Source organism: Macaca fascicularis, chromosome 4, assembly GCF_037993035.2.
Source record: "Macaca fascicularis isolate 582-1 chromosome 4, T2T-MFA8v1.1".
NCBI classification, from domain to species: domain Eukaryota; kingdom Metazoa; phylum Chordata; class Mammalia; order Primates; family Cercopithecidae; genus Macaca; species Macaca fascicularis.
The window spans coordinates 115,280,269-115,304,284 of NC_088378.1; the positions used below are offsets into that span (position 1 = coordinate 115,280,269).

The 24,016-nt window shown below is 41.4% G+C and overlaps 1 pseudogene; it reads left to right on the plus strand.

Annotated features, from left to right (window-relative positions):
• The first annotated feature begins 238 nt into the window (after positions 1-238).
• Positions 239-12,662, plus strand: LOC135970469 (protein RCC2 pseudogene; annotated as a pseudogene).
• The last annotated feature ends 11,354 nt before the right edge of the window (positions 12,663-24,016 follow it).

Genomic DNA, 24,016 nt, shown 5'->3' on the forward strand with positions numbered 1-24,016 from the left:
ATGCTCTGCTACCTGCTAACAGTGAGGTTTTCCCAAGACTCATTTTCCTCAGGCACAAAAATTGAGAATGAACAGTAATTACCTCATGGAATTGCTATGAGGTTTAAATGAAACAGTCCATGGAAAGCACTTAGCACAATGCCTAACATATTGTGAGTGCTCAATAAATACAATAAATGTTGTCTGCATTATTTCGGTTGCAAGAAACATAAACCAACTCAGTTTAGTTCAAGAAACAATGGAACTTGTTGAAAAGCCACAGAGAAACTTCACAGAAGCCAGTTTCTATGTAGCAAGGACAGATGGATGTCCAGGAAATGGGAAGTCAGAGACAACCACTCCCTGACTCTCTGATTCTGACTCTATCTCTCTGTCATTTCTGCTTCTTGCTGCCTGTTGACTTCTCTCTACTGATTCTCTGAGTACCTTTTTTCTCAGCTTACTCACATCCTGTGGCAGACTGCTAGTCATTCTCCAATATCCATTTTTTTTTCTTCCTTTAACAATAGAGCCCTTTCATTTAGTTGGATACGTGGCCTCCTTGCCAAACATTATATTTTCTGGACTCCCTTGCAGCTAGGTGTGGCCACTCGATCAAGTTCTGGGTTCATGTACACGTGGCGTATGTAACTTTGTCGTCATAGGAAAGGGCAGCCTCCTTCTGCATCCTTTTGACTGCAACATAAGTATGGTAGTAAGCTATTTTGGACTGTGCCACCCTAACAGTGAGTAGGCCAGAAGCCTAGGTCCCCACCAATGGGAAATTGCTATGTCAAGTCTGGGCTTGAGAAAAACAATATTTCCTACCTTTTTTCGGGCATTTTATTTTGTCTTTAATACAGTGGTTGAATCTGTGTCCTAACAGATGAATCATTTACTCTCAGGGGCTTGGGTAGATTTGCCCTCTCTTGGTCCCAAATCACTATCACAAACACTCATCATTGTCCAACCGACCCAAATACTTAGTTTTCATTTCCAAATTCTGATGAGAAGGAATTTAATTGCCCAAGCTCAGGTCAAGTATCTAGCCTGGTCTAATCATCTATAACTGAAAATAACTGGGGTTTTGGGTTTGAGTAGTGAGGAGGCAAGTCACATGGTACAGACGGCTGCCCCAGCCAAAGACTATCAGTGTTGTAGGTTCACTGATAGTAGGATATAGAAGAGATAATGATTACTGGCTTGCCTAAACCCGTGAGGTGTTATATTATACAAATACATAGAAAATAAGCTTTTGTTAGCTTTTTTATATAAAAGCTTCTAACATATGTTGTAGATCAGTACAGATTCCAGGCAAAGCCCCAAAACCCCAGAACCCTCTACTTCTGTAGGACTACCTGATAGTCACTGAATAAAATGAACATCCTGCACATATAAACATCCTGAATCATCAAAATATGCTTCAAATATGTTTATTTATTGAGTTGATGAAGCCTAAAAAGTGCACTTATAGATTTTACAAACATTTCTAGCCCAATATTTTATCTAAATTAATCAGAAAACTCAACTTATTCAGTTACTTTATACTCTGCAAACTTAAGTTACCCAAGATGTTATCGGTGAAGTTGTTTAGCTATGACATTGTCAAAACCTTTTTATGATATGTAACTAAACTGCTTGCAATTTGTACATTTTACTTCCATAATTTCATACTTAGGTTTAAGTGTCATACTTAAATTATAGATCAATATCAAGGAATAATGTGAGATTATTGGAGATATAGTCTCTGAGATGTTCCTTGTCAGTGAAGCCATTTGATTTCTACCAAGCCTATACAGCAGCTTTTCCAAAGGTGCGTTCTGCAAACCACTGGTACTCATGGATATTCTGGGACAAAAGGAATTCCATTATAAAATAAATTTGGAAAAGATGCTGCAAGTTATATTTCCCTGTTGGAGTCTCATAATGCTATGCATAATGAAGGCACTGAGATGTCCAGCTGAACCAAAACGTGACATTTGTCCTCCCATTTTTCCTCAAAATTTTATACCTTGGAAAATGCTGTGTGCACGTGTGTACTACAACGGGCAGGGCAAATGCAACAATGAGGCTATGGGCAGAATTTTAAGAAACAGGCCAAAGTAGCTTAAGCAGGGATGAGGTTGCTCAAGAAAGACAAACTTTTAAGCCATAAGGACTATATACATGTCTAAATGAGCTAAAAAGTGTGAAGAGACATATATTTTAATTTTACCACCAGGGTTATGGCCCTGCCTAAAAACACAGACATTTGTCTAGTACTTTATCATTTACAGGGCAACTATAGATGTATGTAAATTACACTTAATCCTCATATTAACCTCATGATATGAAGTGTTATTCTATTTTTTAAGTGAGAGAGGTAAATATTAGAGTGGTTAGGGACTGGGCCTAGGACATGAGGACACACAGCAAGGAAAAGATAAAGGTGAGATTACTCGGCAAAAGAAAGACTATCTTTAAATAAGTTTGGAGAGGCTCAATACACCATAGATCATTGACCATTCTAAACTGTTGTCAGCAGAAGAACTCCTCGGCCTTAGATATCCCCAAACCTATTTGCTTGCAACATGTTTGTTTAAGGTTTTTTTTTTCCCCACATTAATTTTCTATCAACTTTCTAGGGAACATACTTCGAAAATGGCTGCTCTGGATCATTGATTTCTTACCAGCCAAAGACAAGAATTATCATGGCCAGGAACTTCCCATAAATCATGGCCTATTAGTCAGACATTCCTGGAACTGGATTAAGGTTTACCTTTGTGGTTTATATAAAGAACACCCTTGCCAAGTAATTAATATGTCCTGATCTCCTTCCCCACTGCAATTTGCCCAAATTACTCGGGTGTGACTTAGCTTATAGAGGTTTTTCTCTTGTGTGTGGTTTCCAAGAATGGAGGCAGGTTGGTGCCTGTGTTACGGGTTGCTTAAAACATTTGGAATCTTATTTACCTTCTGAAAAATAAATGGGAAGCATGGGTCAAACTTTAAAAATGAATACTCCAGATGAAAAGAAACTGATAACCATACCCAGATGTTAATTTAGTGACTGCATCTCATGTGATGCCATGGCAATGGCAAATTCCAGTGTTTGGTGGACCAGTGTGGGGAATGTTTAAAGACTTCCCGACTCCAGTTAAAAGCCAAGAGTTGTTTGTTGGGAAGGTCTTGCAAGGTCTTTCAGTTGCCATTTTTAAGTAGACCAATCTCCCGCCAGTCTATACAAGTCATTATAAACACATCGAAGGATTACTCCAGGAGGGGTACCTAAGAGTATATTATAAAAACGCAAAAACACAAAGACATACAAGCTACAATCTTCACCTTAAAAGCATTTTTGGAGGGAAAAGTTGATGTCATTTAAATGATTTCGATTTAAACTTTCCTCTAATGCATATTCATTCTGGGTGACTAACTGGAGAAAAGAGGGGCAACTTTGAGGGAATAGTTATACCCTCAATCTTTTAAATGTTTTAAAATTAAAATCCACAGATCCATTATTTCTTCTGTTCTTTTTATGTTTTCTCTCCCATTCATAGTTGACATAGATAGTATGACATATTATTAAGTCTGTCAGCTTCTGTGAGCCTCAGTTTTCTCACACCTAAAATGAGAGGATTGGGCCAGAAACTTTAAGGTTTCCTTGGATCTATGATTTTAGCGTAGTGCCTGGCCATGGTAGATACTGGATAAATAATTGTTGAATAATTCTGTATACTTAGTCACATATTTTGACCTCTACCAAATACAATAGGTCTGCTATCTGGCAGACCCAAGTTAATACCTTGGCTCCACAATTTATTAGTTCTGTGAACTTGAGCAAATTACCCTTCCTAAGGCTTTTTGGCCACATCTATTTTATGGAAAAAAAGTGCTCACCTCATTAGGTTAGTAGAGGATGAGATGAGTTGGCCTCCACCACCCTCAGGGCAATGCCTTTGATACAGCAAGCATGCAACAAATAGTTGCTGGTATTACCATATTAATAGATGCTTATAAGAAATAAGTATCAGTAACAGTAGGTCCTCGGGAATTTCCAGACAGAAATTTCCACAGAGCTAGAACCGTTCTCTTTATGGGTTCTTGTCTGCCTCAGATGGCATCCATTACAGTGGGGAATGTGTTCATAGTCAGAAAGTTTTGCTATCTCCATGCTCCTAGTTCCTAGAAAATCACTTGCCTCATTGTGAATGTTCCCAAGTTCTTCATCTCCAGCCCACCTTCTCCATCTCCACCCCACAGTTTCTGCCCTACCATCATCTGGCTGACTCCTGTACTTTCCATTCTTGCCAGCTTTGTAACCTGCCCTTTCTTGGTCAGGGCACTTTCCTGATCATGCCTATGCTCTGTCCCTCTTCTCAAGCTCTCCCACTGAATGTGAGTTGCTTGACCATTTTGATGTTGACTATTTTATTCACCACTCCATCCCAAGAACCTAAGCACATAACAGGTGGCCAACAACTATTTGCCAAATAAACAAATAAGGTATTCATTGCTGCTGCTGCTTTTAAGACAACTTGGTTTCAGATGAATGCTTCAAAATACTAAGATAGCCAAGTCTCAGGTCTTCTCAGTGTTAGATAAGTTCCAGGATGTGGATTATCCAAAGACTATGTAGTGAACTCTATAGCACCCTTCACGCTTATGTTTGAAAACGGTTGCCATTTTAAGGATTCAAAAAATGAAGCTACATTTTATATTATGGCTCAGAAAGAAATGGTCAGGTTTTTCATTTCTCCATAATTTTCTACACCCTTTGTCAGATATGGCACATCAGTAGTCCTCTCCAACAAATGCATAGCCTATCTGTTTTTATCATGTCATCAAAGAACTAGAGGTTGGATAAGCATTTGAACTTCAATGGCTTGCTTCTTGCGTTGTAAAGTAACCACTTAGGTGCAACTTAAGTTTATTCTGTATCGTTTATAAACCAACAAGACGATGAAATGTCCTGAGGCTGCAAAAAGTAGCTGAGAGTAAACTGTAAGACAGATCTGTTTTAAAATACAGGGTCTTCCTTCCCTTTGACAAGGAGAAGAAATTTCATCTATCTGTAAGTCTGGCTCTTATGGTTGTTAAAACTGATGCAGGGATGACCTCCATATTTATTTCATTAAAATCCCCTGAAACTTCTTTTAATATCTGTGTCTTAAAAAGTTTCACTCTTTGGAGATTACATTATGAAGTAAATTTTATTTGAAAGCTAATTCCAAAAGAACACATTTTGGCTTGGCTCATCTTCAATGTAATAAATAATCTAAAAAGAATCACTAATGTCATATTTTCAGATGTTATTATCAAGATAATATATAAGTAGAATTTTTCAAAACTACTATAAGTGGTCAAGATAATGTTTATGCAGTGGTCAAATTTAATTTAAGCTAGAGGTCTACGCAACAGTCTGAATGGTATTGTGAACTTAGAAATAACAGTAGAGATCTTCTCCAGGAGCAATAACTGAATTTATTCACTCTTTGGTAAGTGGTTTCTTCGTGTTGGGCATTGCCTTGTGCTCATGATGTACAATTCATTCATTGATTTATAAATGCTTTCAAAAATATGCCTTGAATATAGACATGCCAGGCACAATTCTAGATGCTGCTGATGAACAAGTCACACATGGTCCCTGCCACTAAGTAGCTTACATTACATGATGGAGGGAGTTGTAAAATATAGACATAGAAGAAACATGTGCTTCAGACTAATCTTCTTCAAAGAGCAACCCTAAGATAAATAGCAAACTTTTCAACAAAAATTAAGAAAGCAGAAGTTAATGGAATGATATTTTTAAGTGCTAAAAGAAAAAAAAACCCTGCTAGTCTAGAATTCTATATTCTAAAATAATTTTCAAAAATTAGAGCAAACCAAAGGCATTTTCAGTCAATTAAAAGTTGAGCAAAGTTGTCATTAGCAGACCTGCAATACAAGAATTATTAATGTAAGTTCTCCAGGTTGAAAGACAATGACCCCAAATATCTGACAGAAGAAAATAAGGTTCTCCAGGATGTTTTTATATATATATATATATATAAAATTTTATATATTATTTACATTATATATTTTGTATATGTAATATATATTACATATTAATAATATATGTATTTTTTTGAGACAGGGTTTTGCTCAGTCTCCTAGGCTGGAGTGCAGAGGCATGACCATAACTCACTACAGCTTTAATATCTCAGGCTCAAGCAATCCTCCTGCCTCAGCCTCCCTAGTAGCTGGGACTACAGGCATGTATCATCACACCCAACTAATTTATTTTTATTTTTATTTTTTGTTTTAGTATTTAGTACAGATGAGGTTTCACTATGTTGCCCAGGCAAGTCTTGAACTCCCAAACTCAAGTGTTTTTCCCTCCTTGGCCACTGAAAGTGCTGAGGTTACAGACATGAGTCACTGTCTTGCCCCCATATTTAAAATAAATTTTTATTTTATCTTTTACATTCTTTAAAGCAGCAACAGCAATCATGTCGTGTAGGGTTTGTGTCATTTGTGAATGTAAAATATTAAAAGCAATATCACAAAGGCAGGAGGAAAGTAAATGGAGCTAAACTATTTTGAAGTTTTTGCACTACTCATGAAGTGGTGAAACTACTAATTTAAGGTAAATTATACTTAGTCTGAAATGAGATGCATATTACAATCATTAAATTATGTTTTATATTCACTAGAAATATAATTCAAAAATGTTTAAGAACTAACGGAAAAAGCAAAATGGAATGCTAAAAAATACTTCACTAATTAAACAGAAGTCAAGAAAGCATCATCAAAGGAACAAAAAACAGATGATTTAATAGAGACGAAAAGCAAAATAGTAGACTTATACCCAAATATATTAGTAATTACATTAAATGTAAGCGGATTAAATACTATAATTGAAAAACCAAGCTTGCCAGAGTGAATTTTAAAAATTATCCCAAATAATTCCTGCTTGTAAGACACACATTAAATCTAAGGACACAGATAGGGTGAAAGTCAAAGGATGGTAAACTTATACCATGCAAACACTAACCAAAGGAAAGCTGGCACAGCTATGTTACAAACGGACAAAGTATACTTTAAGACAAAGAGTAATACTAGATATATAGAGAGTGACATTTCATGATAAAAAGGGTCAGTTCAACAGGAAAACACAATTCTAAATGTATACGCATCTAATAATATATCTCTAAAACAAGAATTGTTTAAACTAGAAAAATTCACAATCATACATATAGATTTAAAACTATCTCCCTCTGTAACTGATAAAATAAGAAGACAAAAAGGCAGTATCCCAAAACTGCAGCATATATTCTTTTTCAATCAGACCTGGCAAAACCCATCAGCCTTAGATGATGAGAGGGCACTTTGACTGAAGTATTGATATTAAACCAAATTAAAGTCACCTGAATTATGATAATATATTCTGGAAGTAACATAGGCACTCTGTTAAGCCTAGGGAAATCCATAAAAATGAGGTGCAGCCTTTTCCTTCAATGAACTCATACTTTAATAATAATAATAATGATAACCAGGGTTTACACAGCAGTTTTTGCGTGCAAGCAACTATTTCAAATGCTTTATTTGTATTAATTCCCCCAAGAACCCAGTGAGGTGGATTATTATCTCCCATTTCACAGATGACAAAACCGAGGCACTGAGAAGCCAATCACTTCATCAAAGGTCAACCCGGCTAAGTGCTAGATCTGGGATTTGAACCCAGGGTTCTGGCGCTTTCCCATGTTCTTATTTCTGTTAGCCCTCTTTGAGAGTGAGCACTTCTTTCCTTACCAGGATTTAGGGTTCGGTAGAAGTACTTTGGAAAGCGTATCTGGTGAGTGGGCTGAAGCCCTCGTCTGCGCCGGAAAAAAAAAAAAAAGCCCTCAGATCCGTCTTTTAGTTGCTTCTCTTCGTTTTTTCTCTCCGGTTTCTCATCACTCCAACCAGCCGCGACCAGGCCCAGGAAGAAGGCGGCGGCGGCGGCCTGGGAGGAGCCGAGCTCGGGCAACTGCACAGACCGCGCCAGGCCCAGGAAGCGCGGCGGCCCAGCGGGCAGGAAGCGCGAGAGGCCCGAGCTCTGCAGTAGCTGCAGTGGCAAGCGCGCGGGGCGCCAAGGAGCGCGTCAAACTTGAAGGGTCAAAGTGTAATGGGCAGCTTTTGATTTTGGGGGCAACCAACTGGGACATGATTGGTGAAAAGGAGTGCCTAAACAGCAAGCTGCTTACCGCAATTTCGGCCAGAATGTGTGGGGGTCCCACAGGTATGGGTGCCTGGCGGGGGTCCGGGTGCCGACAGTGGTCTAGGGTTCCTGTGCTGCGCACAGCCTCCTCATCACCACTGAAGGGAAGCTGTGGAAACGAGAAGGGGCAGCTGGGACATGGCGACACCAAGAGAATAGAGACCTCCAGACTCATTGAGGGTTTCTGCCATGAAGTTATCATGTCTGCAGCATGTGGGCGGAACCACACCTTGGCCTTGACAGAAACGGGCTCCGTGTTTGCGTTTGGGGAGAACAAGATGGGGCAGCTGGGCCTTGCCAATCAGACAGACTCTGTCCGCAGCCCCGTGTAGATAATGTATAACGGCTGGCATTTACTAAAATGGCCTGTGGGGCTGAATTCAGTATGATAATGGACTGAAAAGGAAACCTCTATTCTTTTGGGTGGTCTGAATATGGTCAGCTGGGACACAACTCGGATGGGAAGTTCATCTCCCCAGCACAGCGGATAGAGTACGACTGCGAACTGGTACCCCCGCGAGTGGCCATCTTCATCGAGAAGACAGATTCTGCCTGTACCAAAAGGTGGTTGTGCGAGATGTGGCCTGTGGTGCTAACCGCACGCTGGTCCTGGACTCCCAGAAGCGAGTCTTCACCTAGGGCTTCGGTAGCTATGCCCGGCTGGGCCACGCAGAGCAGAAGGACGAGATGGTCCCCCACTTGGTGAAGCTGTTTAACTTCCCTGGGCGTGGGGTGCCCCAGATCTATGCTGGTTACATCTGCTCCTTGGCCCTCAGTGAAGTGGGTGGTCTGTTTTTCTGGGGGGCCACCAACACCTGCCGTGAATCTGCCATGTACCCGAAAGCAGTGCAGGACCTCTGTGGCTGGAGAATCTGGAGCCTGGCTTGTGGGAAGAGCAGCATCATTGTGGCCGCCGATGAGAGCACCATCAGCTGGGGCCCAACACCGATCTTCGGGGAACTGGTCTACGGAGACCACAAGTCTTCCACTGCAGCCCAGGAGGTGAAGACTCCAGATGACGTTTTCTCAGAGAAGGTCGCCATGGGCTACTCACACTCCTTGGTGATGGCAAGAGACGAAAATGAGACCGAGAAAGAAAAGATCAAGAAACTGCCAGAATACAACCCCGAACCCTCTGGATGCTCCCGGAGACTCCTCCGACTCCACACCTCTCGCGGCAGCTGTCGTTTCCATATGCACTGGGACGTGAAGTCAAACAAGGAATTTAAAAAAGCAAAAGTTGACCGAAGATGCATTTTTGTTTGGACTCTCTGAGGTTCCGTTTTACAAGTGATCCAACCTTACCTTCTTTTTTTTTTCTGTATGTTTTCCAAAGTACGTTTTTTCCCCTTGATGTCGATTTAAAATACTTGCTAATAGTTGACTTATTACTACAAAAGAGGCAGAAACTTTGAGCAATGTAGGTTTTTTTTAAAGCTTTTTCTTTCTTCCTCTCCTGAATACACTCCCCAAAACACCCCTTTCCAATTATAATTAGCATTGCGATCCAAGCAGATGCTACATGGAAGAGGAATTGCCATTTACTAAAAAAAAAAAAAAAAAAAAAAAAAAAAAAAAAAATGTCCCTTACAAGAACCGGCAGCAGCTAGGCAAAGTCAGTTCCCTCCGGCCCGCCTCCATCCAAAATCATGCTCGCGTGCTTCGGCAGCGGGTCACTCCTTTCCCGCTTTTTCTTGCAGATCGTACTAGGCTGGTGTGGGTTCTGTTTCTCCCCTTGGCGGCCTGTACGCCCACAGCCTTCTGGCTGCAACACTATAGAATCTGCCCTGTCCCCGGCGATGGGGGATTGGGAGTCTGTGCTTAGCCATTTATATCGACCTCAGCTGTTAACGAAGTCCAAATGAAAATCAGGTGATGGTGGAACCATGGGGCCTTGGAGGTGGGGCAGAGGTGGGAACATTTGTATCATTTGAGTCGGCTTCGTGGCTTCCTGTGGAGCCAGGGCTGAACCTTGGCGCACTCGCCACTTGGAGACTGATCAGCCAGCAGTCAAGTGGATTCTCCAGTCCTTGCAAGAAGGATCAGCCCTTTCCATAGCAGCGCTGACCACCCTGTGTCTTGGTCTCCTTTTCTACCCTGCCTGCATCCTGCCTTGCACTGGCCGTCCTGTTGCTGAGACTCGGGGTACCGTTCTGCTGACTCAGCTCCCTTTAGTCACGTCTGCTTGGCTCTGGTATCAAATAGTTGGGATTACTGTAGAGTCCCCTTCCTCGAGTGTCAGCACGGATGCTGTGACTGCCACCCGCGTCCCGGTCAAGTGCCTGAACTCGCCGCCGTGTGCGCTGTGCTGAGTGAGTTACGAGGTGCCTTTTCTGGAACCCTCCTCTCGCCTGGACCCAAGAGAGGCGACAGCTCTGGCTGGGGTTCTTGGTTTCCAGAGGGTCTGGACTGGTTTGGGTACTTTAAAATAGATATTTAGTTCAGTGGTGCTTATGGGGAGTTGGGAATAGAACTTAAGTGTGAGATTTGGGTGGATGGGAAATAGTTAAATATTGGTCTCTTCAAGTTTTTTGTTTTTGTTTTTGTTTTTGTTTTGTTTTGTTTTGCTTTGCTATTGTTACCACTTGTCACTGTCTCCGTGTTAAAATGCCAAAAATGATCTTGTTGCTCCACCCCAGTCTCTCCTTACCGTGACTCCTGCCCTTGGAGGCCACATAGCAGTGTCCGTCCCGCCAGTCCCAAGGCCTGTGGGAGGAGACTGGCCTGCATCTCTCTAAGACTTAGTCTGACCCCAGGCGCATCTTTTGTTCTGTGTTCAATCAGTAGTCCAGGGGAGAAGCTTCTGCCACTTCAGAGCTTTGCTAAACTAACCTAATTTGTCCATATCACCCCAAAACCACCATCTCTGACTCAGGCTTCCATGGGATAACCTGATCCGTTTCCCTGGACAGTTCTCTTTATTGGAAGGCAGCCCCAGCACCTGTGCTCCCGGCTCCCTTGAGGTCTCTCCTTTGAGTCGTGGTCACCGAGAGGGTTGAGGAAGCAGCACTGGAGGTCCCAGCCTTTGCAGGAGCTGCCCTGGGTGGAGCTGGACTTAGATCTTCCAGTGGCCAGCCACTTCTAGAACCCTAGCCAGGGACTGGAGCAGGAAAGTGGCCTTCGAAGTGAAGACTGCCTTGTTCCCCACCTCCTTTTGGCTTAGATTGAAAAATGAACTTCCTAATGGGTTAAATCCTTTAAAACAAGGAGTTGGGGAGAAGGGCGTCATGCACGCCTAGAGAGAGGTACACAGTTGCCCAGCTGGGAACGTGTTAGGCGCTGACCCCGCGGGCGACTGACTGGTCTTCCAGCTCAGGAAAAAGAATTTGAAAGAGGCTTAGAGTGAAGCGGAATCAAAGAGGAGGATGTGATTTGGTCGAAGGTGCTTGGTTTAGTGCTGTAATTGTCATATATATATTTCTTGAAGTAAACATTTTAAATGAACGACATCGTTGTCTACTAAAAAAAAAAAAAAAAAAAAAAAAAAAAAAAAAAAAAAAGAAGTACTTTGGGAAAGGGAGAATGGGGGGATTTTCCCCCCAGGATCCCTTAGGGTCCCATCTTTGGAACTTCAAGCAAGCCCACATTTTCCTATGTAGTCAGTAAAGGAGTAGCCATCTTACCCTCCACTCTGAGGGCTGGTCTGCAGGATGTGGTCTCTGGGCACATAATGAACCTCTAAAATAGAGGGGGTATTCCTGAGCCAGCCATCTGCACACATTGAGTTTAGATATTTTGTCTTAGATGAAGCAATTGCTCATTCTAGAACCTCAACCCTGCAGCACACAAGGATAGCTAACTAATAAATTTTCCTAAGTGAATTTCTGGGAAGACTGGCCATTGAATCTTCCTCCTTCCAGAGCAACAGTACCACTGGCAGCATTTGCAAAAATCCCAGTAATTAGATTAATTTGCTAAATGCTACTGCAGATTCAAGGAGTATTTTAGACTTGATTTTATTTTGCTGTGTATGCTTCGTTTATTTCTTTATTACTGCTGTGGTTTAATTAATTTTTCTCAATTTTACGCTGGCCTTTCCTGCAAGGAGTCTGAGAGGTACCCTCTCAATGAGAGCTTCTTGTTCATCTTTGGTTTTTGGCATAGGAATTTTTCTTTATATTTTTGCTGTAGGGTTTCTCAGCCTGGGCACTATTGACATTTTGGGCCACATATATCTTTGTCATGGCAGCTGTCCTGTGCATTTTGGAATGCTTGGTGGCATTCTTGGATTTTAACCACCTGATGCCAGTAACACCTGCACCTTCAGTTGTGACACCAAAAATGTCTTCAGACAATGTCAAATGAGGAGGGAAGAACCACTGCTTTAGTTCATGGTTCATGATAGGAAGAAAATTAAATACAGTCATAAAGTCCCAGTTATTAAATTTCTACACACCTGCAAGCTCCACCCTGGATGGTTGTGAGATCTTGACAGCACAAACTTAGCCAGTTTCTAGCCCTGGGCCAGGCATAGTGTCTTCAGAAAATATTCATTTTAAAGTGAATGGTTAACACATAAAAATTCTTTCTAATGCCACAAATTTAGGCTAACTGGATGTCAAATAAACCAAATAATGTGGCTGGCTTGTTTGATTTTACACTGAATTTGCTGGCTTGCATTCATTTATTTGTATATTCATTTATTCTTTGGCTCAGCAGATCTTGCTACACCTGAGCAACCTGGACTAATGGTTCATGGCATGGGTGCTGGTGCTGGTGCTGGTGCTGTATTACCTGGGTGCAAGCTCTGTTATTGCTACTCATTGGTTTTATGACCCCCGGCAAGTTTACTGACCTTTTTTTTTGTGCCTTAGTTTCCTCATTGGCAAAACAGAGAGGATGCATATGCATTGTACATACCTTAAAGAGTTAATTATAAGAATTCAGTTACGGCTGGACGCAGTGGCTCAAGCCTGTAATCCCAGCACTTTGGGAGGCCGAGACGGGCGGATCACGAGGTCAGGAGATCAAGACCATCCTGGCTAACACGGTGAAACCCCGTCTCTATTAAAAAATACAAAAAACTAGCTGGGCGAGGTGGCGGGGGCATGTAGTCCCAGCTACTCGGGAGGCTGAGGCAGGAGAATGGCATCAACCTGGGAGGCGGAGCTTGCAGTGAGCTGAGATCCAGCCACTGCACTCCAGCCTGGGCGACAGAGCGAGACTGTGTCTCAAAAAAAAAAAAAAAAAATTCAGTTACTTAATATATTTTAAGTGCTTAGACTGTTCTCAGACACCTAGTAAGCAGTATATACGTTTGCTATTATTATACCTAGTTGAGAAGGTAAAGAAGGATAAAGTGAAAGATGTGCATCAGAATAGCTCTAATTCGAGGCAGAATATAATACCTGTTGTAAGAGAAGTTCAAACTAAATGTGACAAAGAAGCAAGATCGTAGCCAATGGAGGGGTAGAGAAAGCACAGATAGCCTCATGACAGAGGAGATGTTTGAGTTGGGCTTTGCGCAGGGTACCATGTGAGGGGGGCATCTGGAGGAGGCAACAATAGAAGCAAAGTTGTGAGGATACATGAAGAGAATTTCTGATGGTCCTATTGAGCTGGAATTTAGGGAGATGATGGGAAATAGGTCTGACAACACAAGTTAGGAATTGACTAAAGAATTATGTAAAGTCTGAAACTTAATGGGGCTGAGCTTTGGATCGCTGTTTCCTTACTATGTCCTAGACATGTCGTGAAACCTCTCCAAGCTTCAGATTTCTAACCTTAAAATGGGCAATGTTTACCTCCAGAATTGTGAGGAATAGTAGAAATAATAAAAAGGAAGAGTTTAGTACAATGCCCATAAACAGGATTTATCATTATTATTTTCCTGAAAAAGAACTTGAATTGGGAAAGAAAAGGAGAGAAAAAGCAGAAGTACTTAGGTATTTGTCCATGCTGGTTGAACAGAGACAGGTACCTTACAATGCTTTGCCAGTGACAAAGCAGGATGATGATGACTAGAACAAGAAGCCAGATAACACTTATTTGATAAAACAAAGTATGTTGAGTAACTGCCCCATGCCAAGCACTATGTTGCATACAGAGGATAAGACATGTAGCATCTAGTGCACACTGACAAGTGAGAACATGGAGTATCTGACTTTCTGTTTCTGAGTTATTTCACTTAAGATCATGTCCTCCAGTTCCATGCATGTTGCAAAAAAAACAAACAAACATGATTTCATTCTTTTTCATGACTAAATAGTAGTCCATGGTGTGTCTGTGTGTGTATATATATGTACACATATATATAGGTCTGACACACATATATGCATATATCACACACACATATATGCATATATCACGTTTGCTTTATCTCATTATTCATTTATGGGCACTTAGGTTAATTTCATGATTTTGCTATTGTAAATAGTGTTGTGCTAAACATATGAGTGCAGGTATCTTTTTGATATAATAATATTTTTCCTTTGGGTAGATACTCAGCAGTGGGGGATTTCTGTGTTAAAGGGTGGTTCTATTTGTAGTTCTTTGAGAGAGCTCCACACTGTTTTCCATAAAGATTGTACAAATTTACATTTGCACCAACAGTGTATAAGCATTCTCTTTTCTCTGCATCCTCACCAACATCTGTTATTTTTTGACTTTTTAATAATAGCCATTCTGACTGGTATAATATAGTATCTCATTGTGGTTTTAATTTGCACTTCTCTGATGATCAGTGGCATTGATCAGTGGCATTTCTTATACTTATTGGCAGTTTGTATTTCTTCTTTTGAACAATGTCTGTTCATGTCTTTTGCCCACTTTGTAATAGGGTTATTTGGGTTTTCCCTTGTTGAATTGTTTGAGTTCCCTGTAGATTCTAGATATTAGTCCTTTGTTGGATGCATAGTTTGCCAATATTTTCTCCCATTCTGTAGATTGTCTTTCATTCTGTTGATTATTTCTTTTGCTGTGCAGAAGCTTTTTAGTTTAATTAATTTCCATTTGTCTATTTTTGTTTTTGTTGCATTTGCTTTTGAGGCCTGAATCATGAATTATTTTCCTAGGCCAATGTTCAGAAAAGTTTTTCCTAGGTTTTCTTCGAGAATTTTTATAGTTTCAGGTTTTGCGTTTAAATCTTAAATCCAACTCCAAAATACCAAGTTATTTTGTTTTTGCTTTTATGTAAAGAAGGTGGTGAACATGAGAGAGGGCTGGGAGAGGCGGGTGTACAGCGCTTTCATAAAGCACGGGAAAACTTCTTTTTTTTTTTTTTTTAAATTTATGTATTATTATTATACTTTAAGTTGTAGGGTACATGTGCATAACGTGCAGGTTTGTTACATATGTATACTTGTGCCATGTTGGTGTGCTGCACCCATCAACTCGTCATTTATATCAGGTATAACTCCCAATGCAATCCCTCCCCCCTCCCCCCTCCCCATGATAGGCCCCTGTGTGTGATGTTCCCCTTCCTGAGTCCAAGTGATCTCATTGTTCAGTTCCCACCTATGAGTGAGAACATGCGGTGTTTGGTTTTCTGTTCTTGTGATAGTTTGCTAAGAATGATGGTTTCCAGCTGCATCCATGTCCCTACAAAGGACACAAACTCATCCTTTTTGATGGCTGCATAGTATTCCATGGTGTATATGTGCCACATTTTCTTAAGCCAATCTGTCACTGATGGACATTTGGGTTGATTCCAAGTCTTTGCTATTGTGAATAGTGCTGCAATAAACATACGTGTGCATGTGTCTTTATAGCAGCATAATTTATAATCCTTTGGGTATATCCCCAGTAATGGGATGGCTGGGTCATATGGTACATCTAGTTCTAGATCCTTGAGGAATCGCCATACTGTTTTCCATAATGGTTGAACTAGTTTACAATCCCACCAACAGTGTAAAAGTGTTCCTATTTCTCCACATCCTCTCCAGCACCTGTTGTTTCCTGACTTTTTAATGATCGCCATTCTAACTGGTGTGAGATGGTATCTCATTGTGGTTTTGATTTGCATTTCTCTGATGGCCAGTGATGATGAGCATTTTTTCATGTGTCTGTTGGCTGTATGAATGTCTTCTTTTGAGAAATGTCTGTTCATATACTTTGCCCACTTTTTGATGGGGTTGTTTGTTTTTTTCTTGTAAATGTGTTTGAGTTCTTTGTAGGTTCTGGATATTAGCCCTTTGTCAGATGAGTAGATTGCAAAAATTTTCTCCCATTCTGTATGTTGCCTGTTCACTCTGATGGTAGTTTCTTTTGCTGTGCAGCAGCTCTTTAGTTTAATGAGATCCCATTTGTCAATTTTGGCTTTTGCTGCCGTTGCTTTTGGTGTTTTAGACATGAAGTCTTTGCCCATGCCTATGTCCTGAATGGTACTACCTAGGTTTTCCTCTAGGATTTTTATGGTATGAGGTCTAACATTTAAGTCTCTAATCCATCTTGAATTAATTTTCATATAAGGAGTAAGGAAAGGATCCAGTTTCAGCTTTCTACTTATGGCTAGCCAATTTTCCCAGCACCATTTATTAAATAGGGAATCCTTTCCCCATTTCTTGTTTCTCTCAGGTTTGTCAAAGATCAGATGGCTGTAGATGTGTGGTATTATTTCTGAGGACTCTGTTCTGTTCCATTGGTCTATATCTCTGTTTTGGTACCAGTACCATGCTGTTTTGGTTACTGTAGCCTTGTAGTATAGTTTGAAGTCAGGTAGCGTGATGCCTCCAGCTTTGTTCTTTTGACTTAGGATTGTCTTGGAGATGCGGGCTCTTTTTTGGTTCCATATGAACTTTAAAGCAGTTTTTTCCAATTCTGTGAAGAAACTCATTGGTAGCTTGATGGGGATGGCATTGAATCTATAAATTACCTTGGGCAGTATGGCCATTTTCACAATATTGATTCTTCCTATCCATGAGCATGGTATGTTCTTCCATTTGTTTGTGTCCTCTTTGATTTCACTGAGCAGTGGTTTGTAGTTCTCCTTGAAGAGGTCCTTTACATCCCTTGTAAGTTGGATTCCTAGGTATTTTATTCTCTTTGAAGCAATTGTGAATGGAAGTTCATTCCTGATTTGGCTCTCTGTTTGTCTGTTACTGGTGTATAAGAATGCTTGTGATTTTTGCACATTAATTTTGTATCCTGAGACTTTGCTGAAGTTGCTTATCAGCTTAAGGAGATTTTGGGCTGAGACAATGGGGTTTTCTAAATATACAATCATGTCATCTGCAAACAGGGACAGTTTGACTTCTTCTTTTCCTAACTGAATACCCTTGATTTCTTTCTCTTGCCTGATTGCCCTAGCCAGAACTTCCAACACTATGTTGAATAGGAGTGGTGAGAGAGGGCATCCCTGTCTTGTGCCAGTTTTCAAAGGGGATTTTTCCAGTTTTTGCCCATTCAGTATGATATTGGCTGTGGGTTTGTCATAAATAGCTCTTATTATTTTGAGGTACGTTCCATCAATACGGAATTTATTGAGCGTTTTTAGCATGAAGGGCTGTTGAATTTTGTCAAAAGCCTTTTCTGCATCTATTGAGATAATCATGTGGTTCTTGTCTTTGGTTCTGTTTATATGCTGGATTATGTTTATTGATTTGCGAATGTTGAACCAGCCTTGCATCCCAGGAATGAAGCCCACTTGATCATGGTGGATAAGCTTTTTGATGTGTTGCTGAATCCGGTTTGCCAGTATTTTATTGAGGATTTTTGCATCGATGTTCATCAGGAATATTGGTCTAAAATTCTCTTTTTTTGTTGTGTCTCTGCCAGGCTTTGGTATCAGGATGATGTTGGCCTCTTGAAATGAGTTAGGGAGGATTCCCTCTTTTTCTATTGATTGGAATAGTTTCAGAAGGAATGGTACCAACTCCTCCTTGTACCTCTGGTAGAATTCAGCTGTGAATCCATCTGGTCCTGGACTTTTTTTGGTTGGTAGGCTATTAATTATTGCCTCAATTTCAGAGCCTGCTATTGGTCTATTCAGGGATTCAACTTCTTCCTGGTTTAGTCTTGGAAGAGTGTAAGTGTCCAGGAAATTATCCATTTCTTCTAGATTTTCCAGTTTATTTGCGTAGAGGTGTTTATAGTATTCTCTGATGGTAGTTTGTATTTCTGTGGGGTCGGTGGTGATATCCCCTTTATCATTTTTAATTGCGTCAATTTGATTCTTCTCTCTTTTCTTCTTTATTAGTCTTGCTAGTGGTCTGTCAATTTTGTTGATCTTTTCAAAAAACCAACTCCTGGATTCATTGATTTTTTGGAGAGTTTTTTGTGTCTCTATCTCCTTCAGTTCTTCTCTGATCTTAGTTATTTCTTGCCTTCTGCTAGCTTTCGAATGTGTTTGCTCTTGCTTCTCTAGTTCTTTTAATTGCGATGTTAGAGTCTCAATTTTAGATCTTTCCTGCTTTCTCTTGTGGGCATTTAGTGCTATAAATTTCCCTCTACACACTGCTTTAAATGTGTCCCAGAGATTCTGGTATGTTGTATCTTTGTTCTCATTGGTTTCAAAGAACATCTTTATTTCTGCCTTCATTTCGTTATGTACCCAGTAGTCATTCAGGAGCAGGTTGTTCAGTTTCCATGTAGTTGAGCGGTTTTGATTGAGTTTCTTAGTCCTGAGTTCTAGTTTGATTGCACTGTGGTCTGAGAGACAGTTTGTTATAATTTCTGTTCTTGTACATTTGCTGAGGAGTGCTTTACTTCCAATTACGTGGTCGATTTTAGAGTAAGTACGATGTGGTGCTGAGAAGAATGTATATTCTGTTGATTTGGGGTGGAGAGTTCTATAGATGTCTATTAGGTCTGCTTGCTGCAGAGATGAGTTCAATTCCTGGATATCCTTGTTAACTTTCTGTCTCGTTGATCTGTCTAATGTTGACAGTGGAGTGTTGAAGTCTCCCATTATTATTGTATGGGAGTCTAAGTCTCTTTGTAAGTCTCTAAGGACTTGCTTTATGAATCTGGGTGCTCCTGTATTGGGTGCATATATATTTAGGATAGTTAGCTCTTCCTGTTGAATTGATCCCTTTACCATTATGTAATGGCCTTCTTTGTCTCTTTTGATCTTTGATGGTTTAAAGTCTGTTTTATCAGAGACTAGTATTGCAACCCCCGCTTTTTTTTGTTCTCCATTTGCTTGGTAAATCTTCCTCCATCCCTTTATTTTGAGCCCATGTATGTCTCTGCGTGTGAGATGGGTCTCCTGAATACAGCAGACTGATGGGTCTTGACTCTTTATCCAGTTTGCCAGTCTGTGTCTTTTAATTGGACCATTTAGTCCATTTACATTTAAGGTTAAGATTGTTATGTGTGAACTTGATCCTGCCATTATGATATTAACTGGTTATTTTGCTCGTTAGTTGATGCAGTTTCTTCCTAGCCTCGATGGTCTTTACATTTTGGCATGTTTTTGCAATGGCTGGTACCAGTTGTTCCTTTCCATGTTTAGTGCTTCCTTCAGGGTCTCTTGTAAGGCAGGCCTAGTGGTGACAAAATCTCTAAGCATTTGCTTATCTGTAAAGGATTTTATTTCTCCTTCACTTATGAAACTTAGTTTGGCTGGATATGAAATTCTGGGTTTAAAATTCTTTTCTTTAAGAATGTTGAATATTGGCCCCCACTCTCTTCTGGCTTGGAGAGTTTCTGCCGAGAGATCTGCTGTTAGTCTGATGGGCTTCCCTTTGTGGGTAACCCGACCTTTCTCTCTGGCTGCCCTTAAGATTTTTTCCTTCATTTCAACTTTGGTGAATCTGGCAATTATGTGTCTTGGAGTTGCTCTTCTCGAGGAGTATCTTTGTGGCGTTCTCTGTATTTCCTGGATTTGAATGTTGGCCTGCCCTACTAGGTTGGGGAAGTTCTCCTGGATGATATCCTGAAGAGTGTTTTCCAACTTGGTTCCATTTTCCCCCTCACTTTCAGGCACCCCAATCAGACGTAGATTTGGTCTTTTTACATAATCCCATACTTCTTGCAGGCTTTGTTCATTTCTTTTTCTTCTTTTTTCTTTTGGTTTCTCTTCTCTCTTCATTTCATTCATTTGATCCTCAATCGCAGATACTCTTTCTTCCAGTTGATCGAGTTGGTTACTGAAGCTTGTGCATTTGTCACGTATTTCTCGTGTCATGGTTTTCATCTCTTTCATTTCGTTTATGACCTTCCCTGCATTAATTACTCTAGCCATCAATTCTTCCACTTTTTTTTCAAGATTTTTAGTTTCTTTGTGTTGGGTACGTAATTCCTCCTTTAGCTCTGAGAAATTTGAGGGACTGAAGCCTTCTTCTCTCATCTCGTCAAAGTCATTCTCCGTCCAGCTTTGATCCGTTGCTGGCGATGAGCTGCGCTCCTTTGCCGGGGGAGATGCGCCCTTATTTTTTGAATTTCCAGCTTTTCTGCCCTGCTTTTTCCCCATCTTTGTGGTTTTATCTGCCTCTGGTCTTTGATGATGGTGATGTACTGATGGGGTTTTGGTGTAGGTGTCCTTCCTGTTTGATAGTTTTCCTTCTAACAGTCAGGACCCTCAGCTGTAGGTCTGTTGGAGATTGCTTGAGGTCCACTCCAGACCCTGTTTGCCTGGGTATCAGCAGCAGAGGCTGCAGAAGATAGAATATTTCTGAACAGCGAGTGTACCTGTCTGATTCTTGCTTTGGAAGCTTCCTCTCAGGGGTGTACTCCACCCTGTGAGGTGTGGGGTGTCAGACTGCCCCTAGTGGGGGATGTCTCCCAGTTAGGCTACTCGGGGGTCAGGGACCCACTTCAGCAGGGAGTCTGTCCCTTCTCAGATCTCAACCTCCATGTTGGGAGATCCACTGCTCTCTTCAAAGCTGTCAGACAGAGTCGTTTGCGTCTGCAGAGGTTTCGGCTGCGTTTGTTATTGCCCTGTCCCCAGAGGTGGAGTCTACAGAGACAGGCAGGTTTCCTTGAGCTGCTGTGAGCTCCACCCAGTTCGAGCTTCCCAGCAGCTTTGTTTACCTACTTAAGCCTCAGCAATGGTGGGCGCCCCTCCCCCAGCCTCGCTGCTGCCTTGCCGGTAGATCACAGACTGCTGTGCTAGCAATGAGGGAGGCTCCGTGGGTGTGGGACCCTCCCGGCCAGGTGTGGGATATGATCTCCTGGTGTGCCTGTTTGCTTAAAGCGCAGTATTGGGGTGGGAGTTACCCGATTTTCCAGGTGTTGTGTGTCTCAGTTCCCCTGGCTAGGAAAAGGGATTCCCTTCCCCCTTGCGCTTCCCAGGTGAGGCAATGCCTCGCCCTGCTTCAGCTCTCGCTGGTCGGGCTGCAGCAGCTGACCAGCACCAATCCTCAGGCACTCCCCAGTGAGATGAACCCAGTACCTCAGTTGAAAATGCAGAAATCACCGGTCTTCTGTGTTGCTCGCGCTGGGAGTTGGAGACTGGAGCTGTTCCTATTCGGCCATCTTGCTCCGCCCCCTCGGGAAAACTTCTTTAAAGTTCTTTTTCCTCATTGTATTTCACATTCACTGTCTCAACTCCTGCAGGTGCTTTAGTCTCTCTCTTCCCCAATTCCCACCTCATCTCCAATTTAGCCCCTCTAAACCCGATGCTGCAGACTTCCTTTTTTCTCCCCACCCACCCTAGTTCAATTCTTTATTATGTGGATTGACTTCACCTTTCCTGTCTCTCGATTACTACTGGTTCTCTCAGTCCCTAGATTTTGTATAATCAATGGACCAGGGTTGACTAAGCCAGTCAGGATCTTTCCTCCTTAGGAATATGGGGTAGGGAGTGAGGAAGAATGGCCTAGGAGTCTTATTAAAGGCAGAAACAGGGAAAGAGGCTACAAATACCCATTGACTAATGATTTTGGACCATGTTTTAATGAACGAATAGAAGTGGTTCTTGTGAGTCCAACTGAATTCACTGACTGACAAGCTTTTTTAATGCATGTGGACACAGCCTAAGGGAGCTGTCTCAATTTGAACTGCAGAATTTTACCAACACTTCTGTCTATTATTGCATTGTCAGTGCTCTCTGGTCAAAGACAATCAGGAATCTGCCTGTAAATGTAAGACAGTTTGTGTTTATTCATCTGTTGCAGTGAAGGCAATCTCACTCCATGGGAAATCGTGGGGTGTCTTGAAAAGGGGGTGTTAGAAAGGACTTACTATAGGATTTGGGTGATTTTGGTAAGAGTTCAAGGAAGTAGGATTTTATTCTGGATTAGATGCTGTCAGGAAACAGAGGTAATTCTGATTGGTGATATTAATAATTCTTTAGGAAGCACAGAAACATAACCTCACAATGCTTCACCCTCTTACCCAGCTAACTCCTTGCTGCCAGTCTGAAAACATCAGGTAAAAGATAGTCTTAACTCATTTATTTTTGGAGGTCCTTTCAAACTATCCTCATTTTGATTGTTGCCTTTTAAATAGAGAGTTAAACATGCTATTTTCTTAGTCCAGTTAGACTTATCCAGTAAAGGATCTAGTTTTTCATGGAATATCTTTCCTATTTTTAAGTTTTAAAGGCCACTCCAGAAAGTAATGATTTTTCTTCATGGGCGTGGCCACAGGGTGCTCCAGACACAATTTCATGCCCTCCTGGGTAAGTTTGTAGTTGACTGGGTAGTAAATGAACTGCTTGAACAGGGTCCCCTTTTTCCAGGGTTTGTCTAAGAAAGCTAAGTGACTTTTCTGTCATCTCGGGCACTTTGACCTAAGTGAATGGTTCATATAGTAGCTGTCATCCCAGCACATCTTCTCTCAAGTCAATTTTTTTTTTTTTTGGTGAAAATTTCCTCTTACACTTACTTTATTTGTCTCTCATACTGATCCTTTAAACACCAGACTGCCAACTTAATTCTCCGCAGTGCATGATTGTCCTTTAACAAAAATACACATTATGCTTTCCACAAATAGATTATAATGGGGTGGTGCTCACTGCACAGCTCTTGACCTCCTCTTGAACTGAGCATCCAGGGTGACTTTCCTGTCTTTGCCAAGGTTGCCTTTCTCCGCTCTACTATTCCCTGACTCCTGGCTGGTGGAGGGAAATGGTTCTTGAGGAGGTTTCAGCACATCCGTCACCCCTCATATCTCCAAAGAATTAACAGCCAAGCATGGTCCTGTCAAGAGCTCAAAGGCCTTCTTGGCCTTGTGGATAGGCTTATAAAGGACAAGAATCTTTTAAACTTTGCTACATGCTTTTATCATTTGAAGGATGCCAAAGGATACTTGCATTTTTAAAATAACAAGTAAGAAAATTTCACAATTCTTAGGTTGTCATTAGCCTTTTCTAACCAATAAATTGATCCTGTGTGACACCAAATGATTCTTTCTGGCCTCTGAGCAGGATTCCTTTCTAAAACTGTAAGAACTGCAGTTGCAAACAGGTCCTTGATGGATACTGCAGGTCAGAGATGCTTGGCTCACACACTTGGCTTTCTAGGATCCCTTGGGTTTTGTAACTAAAGCCAGCACTTATCTAGCATTCCAGCTTTCAGGGGGAAATGGAAAACAGTCTACAGGCCCCCAAAGTAGGAAAGGGCCTGAGTCTTTAGTGCTCTGAGGAGGATGGCTCCAACAGCCCCTCTGGTGTAAAGGGGTTCTGACAGCCCCCCAGGAGGTGGCAGGGCACTGCTCAGTTTCTACTCATTTCCATCTGTAACCCCAGCCAGCTACAAACAGAACAGGAGAGCACTCTTCTGCCAGGCCTTTTGGAGGACATGGTGTGGCACAGAGGGCTTCTGCAAAGGTGAACATGCTCTGCTCCTGAGTATCCCAGGAAAGCCCTGGCACTGAGTCTTGAAAGAGATGCCTTTAGACTCAAATCATCCAAGAAAGCTTCCTTATATTATCTAACAGGTCCAGTCTAAAGAAGTAAAGACCTTAATGCCAACTACTCAGGATGCTGTTACA